Genomic DNA, 7,682 nt, shown 5'->3' with positions numbered 1-7,682 from the left:
GCAGAGTGTGCCAAGGACGGAGGGAGGGAGATGAGGTCACACCCTAGCGAGGAGCTGGGCATTTATTCCTCAGTGATGGAAGATGTATGTTTGCAGGGGGTCCTTCCATTTGTGACCCACAGCATCGACCACAGCTTCAGGAGAAAGCCCCCCCGTCTCCCAGGAGCTTCCTAAGGAAACCAATCATGCCACTTATCACCCCAGTTTGAAAAGTAATTGCAGACACATGTGTAAAGGGCAGGGCAATCTTTTCTGCCAATTATGTGCCCTGCTATTAGGCGATTACAGGCTGGTAAAGTCACGGTGTGAGGAATTAGCCGCACAATTCCCTCTCCCTTCGTCTCTGCATTTCTGCCTCTCCCCAGAGTGTGCAGGCTTCCCTCCCCAGGCACTGGTCTCAGCAGGTTGACCAGGTGCCTCCCCCAAATTATGTTCCCCAAACACGCTTGTCCTTGTCTGTAAAAGGAAAAAGCTTACCCTTACAAAACTGTGGTTGAAAAACAAGGCTAAGTCTGCCAGGCGGCAAGATTGCAAACTTGTATTTACAACAATATCCATGAAGACTGTTTGGTTCCGGGCGTTTCCAAAGCTGCTTATCAAACAGATTGCGCTGGTCCTTGTGGCGCGATCGTGCACATGATGTCTTTATTATTTTACCTGGCTCTCAGGCCCGTGCACATCCGCCCATGTCTTTGCACCTTTTTGTTCACTAATCCGTCCGTCCCTTCATTCTTCAAGCCAGTTTTTAATTAAATACCTATTTTCTGCCTGGCACAGAGCTGCTTTTTTAAATAAATAGAAGTGTGGTGGTTAAGAGCTTCAGGTTCAAACAGTCCGAAATTCAAATCCCAGCTTAGCTCCGTTAGTTATTTCTATAGTCAGTTTTTTGTTTTTTTTTTTATCTGAAAAATGGGAGAGATGGCAGGATGGGGTTCTCTGTCCCTCTAACCCTCTTTATTCACTCTCATTCTCAGCTCTGGTGGACAGGGGACTTTTAGCGTAGCACCCCGTCCAGGTATGGCGTGACAGAGTTCAACAGCCGTGAGAGGACGTTGGTTAATGTGTAGGTGTCCCACTCTGGACGTAAAGATCCACAGGCCGGACGTGTGGTGGGAGGAGGATGGAACTCGTGGTCCTCAAGTAACTGGATGAAGCTGGAAGCTTGGGAGGAAGAAATAGGGGGAGAGCAAAGGAAGAAGGGAGCAGACACATAAGCAGAGGGCTTCCAAACGTGCATCAAAAGGTGTTCAGACCGACTTAGCCATCTTGTACCACGGCTGCGGCTTACCTTGGTTGGCGAAGGGACTAATTTCAGGAACCAGGCCGCTTGGGGTTAAGTCCTGGCTCTGGCACTTGTTGGCTATGGGACGCTGTGCAGTGCATCTGACTTCTCTGTGCCTCATCGGCTCATCTATAACTAGGTCCTAATAATAGGACTTACCTCCTAGGGTGGCTGGAAGGATTTGATGTGAAATGCTTAGAACGATGGCTAGCACAGAACAATCATGAAACAAACATTAGCAATTATGGAATTCCAAGTCTCTTCCCATGCTCTCTCCCCTCGTTCCATGCCTGCATTTCACCAGAACACTTGTCACCGTTTAATTTTCTCTTATATCTTTACTGTTGTTGATTCCCACCCCTCTGCAACCCCGCTAGCACTCAAGTTTCTTGAAGTCTGGCATTTTCGTCTGTTTTGTTCACTGTTGTATTTCCAGCTGTGTTTCCTGAAACAGTACTTGGCATAGGGAGGGGGCCCTGCACAATCCATGCTTTTTAATGACTGGCCGACTGAACGCATAAATGAAAGAAGGAATGAGTTACTATCCTGTGGACGCTGTGTTCTTGATTAGTGCTCAGTGATAATGGGCCCGCCCGACCTGTCAGACACTGTGAGCATCGCGGCAGCATTTTATGATAATACTAGCGATATCCCCTTCCTGAGGCTTGATGCGCCTAGCCGCTGTAAGGGCCCAGGGTGAGCGTCCAGCGAGGCTACCTGTTAGTGGCATTATCGCTTTGTGCGGTGCACCCCTCCTTCAGGCTTGCCCGAGCCTGTGGTGGTGAGTGACAGAGTGGAACTTAATCCTAGGCTGTCTCATCCCAAAGGCTGTGCTCATTCACAAGAAAGGAAAGACGGTCTCAAGAATACTGATCTGTTCTCCATTACGGCACGAACAGGCCGGGGAGACGGACGGACCTGAGACCCAGGCTTGGACTCCCAGGGCAATGCCTCCTCCTCTTTCAGTCCAGGCCAGGTTTGCTTGTCATGGGTCACCAGTAAAAGGGAATACTCATGTTCCATATGGAGCTGTTTAGGATTCAGTGAGAAAAACATGAGTGTAAAGCGCTTGGAGAAATGCCTGCTTAATAAACATCATAACTCTCATGATTATTTTGCATGCAGGCATGTATCAATGCATAGATGTTATTTTGAAGTCCTATGTGTGCCTGGCACTGGGTTTGTTGAGCATATAGATGAGAATAAGACTTGGTTCCTTACCTCCAGCTGATGGTAATCCAGTGAGGAACTCCAGTAAATGAATAATGACATGTTCCAAGGGCAATTTAAACCAGCCTGGGTGTATCAGGGGGCAACTTCCCAAAGAAACAGAGCTCTGACGTGGCTGGTCCTTAATCTCGAGCTGTGGCCCACCAAGTGGAAGTTGGCCTGCACAAGAGAAGTCCTGGGAAGCAGCGTGTGCAAAGGTCCTGTGCAGTGAGGTAGCCTGGCATGAGATGGGGTGAATGGTAGAATGTTCTATGTGGCGGTAACTTGCACTTTGTTGAGGGAGAAAAAGCCGAGCAGCGGGGTAGAAACTTTATGTGCGGCACTGAACACGAAGTTGGGGATTTAGACTTTAATTTAAAGGACATGGGGAGACATTGAGGGTTTTAAATGTATATCAAGAACAGACACAGGAACAAAATTGCTTTTATTCACTGCTGAGTAAAATAATGGTTAGGTCATAATAGATACTTGATACTTATTTCTTAAATTAAAAGTTGTTCTGGTAACAATATCGAAGTCAGACTGGGGAGCTGGAGGAGATTGGCAATCAAGAGATTAATGACTTAGCTTGATTACAGAAAAATGTATCTTTGTTATGTATCGTGCTGCTTGTTATGAAAACAATTGCTGGATGAATGAATGAATGAATGAACGAACGAATGAATGAATACTTGTCCTTTTCTACTTTCTTTGTTAAGCGACTAGAGATTTATGGACATGGAAGGCATGTTAGCCTTGAGCAATAAAGTAGGTAAGTCCTGAAATAAATAACCATTTGTCCCCCAAAGAATACTAACTGGGTCATGAGCGTTTTCTGGGGAGATGCTGCCCCGTCTCTTCGCCCATCAGGCTCCATGACAAGCAACACAAATTCTTTGTCTTCTCTCTTGACGTTCTGTGGTCTTCAGAGTCTTCCGGGGACAAAAAGTAAATCGATAAGATTCATTACGTGAACAAGAACCTGGCACATTGGAAAGGCTTTAGATGAATTCCCGATCTGTCAAGTAAGAGAAAAGGGTGTTGAAAGTACTCTACTATGTCTTGCTCAGGTGTGTCTCAGCTCACCTCGGCCTCTCCTGATTCACCTTGGAAAAACGGGGCGCTCAGTTCACCGAGGGCACGCCCCACACCCCACACGAGCTTGGTCTTGGCAAAGTTATACTTTTGAGTGCAGTTTACTTAGCTCACCCACAGGGCCCCCGACCCTCAGTCTTATGTTTTATACAGCATAAGGCTTTGCAGTGTACACACTTCATCCTGGCCATCATTTTGCACGATGGTTCCCTGGAGGTTTCCTGCAGTCACCAGCTATGGGGCCACTACTTGGGATTCTTAATGAGGTTAATGTATCTAGAGAGCCACTAGTCCATCTACTCTCATTGGCCATAGGCTCATTGGTTTGTTCATTTATTTAAAAAAAAAAAATAGATTATCGACTGCCTGTCACAGACCAGGCATAGTTCTATGTCCTGGAGTACAATAATCAGTAAACGGATATTTAGTTGCCATCATGAAACTCATATTCTAGTGAGGAAAACCAAAATAGAAAAAAGCAAACAATAAATAAAATATTGGCAAATAATAGAAAATGCCATGAAGGAAACAAATAAGGAAATGAGCTCATGAAGGATGAGCTGGTGAGGGACGTCTCCTCCTCTGCAGAAATGACATATAAATGGTTCCTGGGAGGATGAAAATGACCTGGAAGTGGAGGAAAGAGCATTCCTGACTGAGTGGCTAGAATGTGCAAAGGCCCAGGGGTAGGGAAGAGCTTGGCATGTCTGACGGTTGAGAGTAGAGCAGAGCATAGTGAGCAAGGGGGGAGTGGAAAGGGAATGGATGAGGATAGGGAGGTAGGAGATAGCTTTGCCAGGCCTCATGGGCTGTGGTGAGTTTCCCTTTTCTGGCATGTGCTAGGAGAGAATTTTATGACTCGAGACATATTTGCTTTTGAGTCGTCTATAACAGAAATAGGAGCAGTGTAGAGCATTAACATTTCCATGTGGAGTGTTGGGACTGATTGGGGACACATAATAGGGCAGAACTTTGAGAACCACTGCTCTAGGAGCCGGATGCTGATACTAGGGGTGTAGTGTTGGATGGTTCCTTTTGCTGCAGTAAATGGAAGTACGACAAACAGCAGATGTGCAGGGCTAAGCAGGCGCTCTCCCATGCATCTGTCCTCTTTTATTTATGCAGCCCACTTGTATCCACTGAGGGCCAGGCAATGTGTGGGCAAGGGGTATCCAAGGGAGGGAAAGACAGATGTCACCCCGGACCCCATGGAAGTTGTATACCGGTCATTTCAACTCCACAAAAGCTCAGCTTAAGGAAAAAAAGAGACTCAGATTTGCCTTTTCTGGAGCTCATTTGGTTAAATTCTGGCAGCTGGTACACATTCAGAATCATTAAAATGTAGTTTTCTGTGCTTAACTTGCTTCCACAGATTAACTTTCCCCAACTCATTTTGGTGGACTCGACCTTGGCCCGTTCATAGAAGATGACGGAAATCACTAGCTAGCAGTGGGGCAGGGGGTTGCTTTTTATGGGAGCAGCACAATTTTATCTACTAGAGCTAGCGGCAGATTTGGATTCCATTGCAAATAAATTTATCCGCTGCAAACACTCACAGATCTGTCTTGCATTGCAAATAAATTTCCCAAGTAATTGCTAAGAGAAGTGGCCTCACAATTATGCTGGCGTGAGAAAAGCTACCAGAGACGGATCCAGTACCTTTGCAGTAAATATTCCAAAAGAAGCCTAGGCATCTGCAGGGAGATAGCCAGCTTGGATTAGGTGGATGGAAAGAGAGGACACTGAGCTGAGAAATTATGAAGGACTTGGATTTGTGGTGGACATTAAACGTCGGCAATGCGCGTATCAGTGTCTATGGGGGATTTCAGCTCACTCCCGTTCCGCAGCTGGGGTGTGGCTCATCTAAGTCAGACTCTGCTTCTCACTTCCCATTTGTGGGTGGCTGGGTGAGTGTGGCTCCGCTTCACATGCTTCTCGTCTTCCTCGGACCTGTTGGGTGACCAGGGAGTGTTCTCTTCCTGGAGATTGCAAGGTGTCAGGGAGCAAACAGGAACACAGGCTCAGAACTGCAGGCTGTCACCACCACCTCATTCTGCTGGCCCAAGCCAACCCTAGGGTCAAGTCCAAAGTCAAAGACGAGGAAGTTCACTCCATCATTCATGAGGCAAGGATTAGATGCAGGGAGGGGTGAAGAACTGGAGCTCAAAGTTAATCTCCCATAATTTAGTAAGTGTGTTTCATTTATCTATTCTTGTATAAGCTTGTGGTTATATCCTAGATACTGCTCGGCAGTGGGGGAGATTGCCGTGTAATATTTCTGTACAACTCACTGGTTAGAAATCAAGAAAAAGAGTTCTCGTTCTTGTTCTCTTTTATATGGTCTGTATGCTAGTCTCCCGAGAAGTCTCTCTTCCTTAGTGGTGGGTTTCCATGCAATCCACCCTCCAATGTGGCCTGAGTGAGCTTCCTAAAATGTAAATGAGACATTGAACCTTCCCTGTTTAAGTAGCTTGGATGATTCTGCTTCACCAGTAAGATAAAGCTCAACCTCCAGATGTTGACTTTTAAGCTGGACTCCCAACCTGCCCAGATTTGTTTTCTGCCATTCCTCCGGTCACCAGCCCCTCCCCCAAAGGTACCCTCGTCTGCATTTCCCCATTGCTCTAGCTCAGTGGTTTCCAGACAGGCAGGTAGTGGGGACACGGGGGCCATCATATACTAAATTCACACCAAGCATTATCTGTCACCTCTAAATAATGCCCCCAGCCCCAGGCACTGCCATTTACCTTAGATGGGATTGTAAAGACTAAGCTTTAAATCCAGTTATAAGAAAGTGTTGAATTTGAGCTGCCCGTTCACTATTATTTAGTTTCTCATCCGCAGATACAAAAAGTACAACTTCTGTCAAGCAGAGCTCCATCATGGTTTTTTAACACACAGTGGAAACCAACCACAGTGGACCCCTTGCCTCTTTAAACACATCCTGATCCCCCACAGCTCTGGTCCTTGGACTTTCTCAGCACTTCCTGTAGCATATTGTAAGAGGATGATGTCTTTCTCGCCATGAGTCCTATTTTCTGAAGCACACAAACCACGCCTTTTCATTTCTTTCCCTGTTGCCTAGCTCAGTGGCTAGCATGAAATGGTACTTTATGAAGGTTTTTTGAATGAATGAATGAATGAATGAATGAATGAATGAATATATGTAAGTGATTAGTGGAGAATTCTCTAGAGTAATGGTTCTTAAGCTATGCGTATGAAAAGCTTGTAAAACACGATTGCTGGACCTCGTCCCTGAATTTCTGAGTCAGTCTGGGGTGAAACCTGAGAATTTTTATTTCTACCACGTTCCCAGGGGATGCTGATGCTGGCCGAGAGGCCACACTTTGAAAACCTCTGCTTTCCCAGATGGAGATGATTCTCTGAGTAGAAATAACCCCAGACACGAATTCTGGGTAAGGGAGACACCTAGAGGGGGCTTCTCATTCACAGGATAAAATTGGTGTCTGAATGCCCAATTTTGCTACTCAGGAGGGACTGATATTCTAAAGACAATTAGGCAAGTAGAACTCAGATGGCCTAAAAGTCACGCTAGGTTATCTCTCCAGGCTAGTGTGGAAGTCATGGCTGCATTACACATATGAGTGCAGTACCTCAAAGACTAGAGAGTATTTTCGGTCTTAGTCTTAGATGTCTGGGCTCCTCATACATTGAGGAAATACAGAAGGATGTCACAGCCCGCGTATCCTTCACTGAAGACCCCTGAGCACCTATGTGCTCATACTAGCCCCTGTGGAATGGTCCTTACTATGACTAACCCTGGTCTAGACTATCGTAAAAGGATCTTGCCTTGTCGCAGGCAGAATCAGATGGCCACCTGTGAGTGGAGAGTGGCAGGATCATACAATGCTTTCCAGCTGCCACCATCAGGAAGGATTTCTGGGAGGCAGTACCTGTAGGGGCTTTCATAGCAGCAGCATGGATTTTTCAGTGCAGAAGCCATTTTTTAAAATTCATCTTCTCAACAGAAGTCATTGGAGCACCTACTGCATGACAGACACTGTTCTAGAAGCAGCAGAAAGACAGATGGAGGGCTTATATGCCAGAGGGGTAGACAGACAACAAACAAGAAATG

This window comes from Rhinolophus sinicus, linkage group LG11 (assembly GCF_036562045.2).
Source record: "Rhinolophus sinicus isolate RSC01 linkage group LG11, ASM3656204v1, whole genome shotgun sequence".
Classification (NCBI taxonomy): Eukaryota; Metazoa; Chordata; class Mammalia; order Chiroptera; family Rhinolophidae; genus Rhinolophus; species Rhinolophus sinicus.
This window is presented reverse-complemented; position numbering follows the sequence as displayed.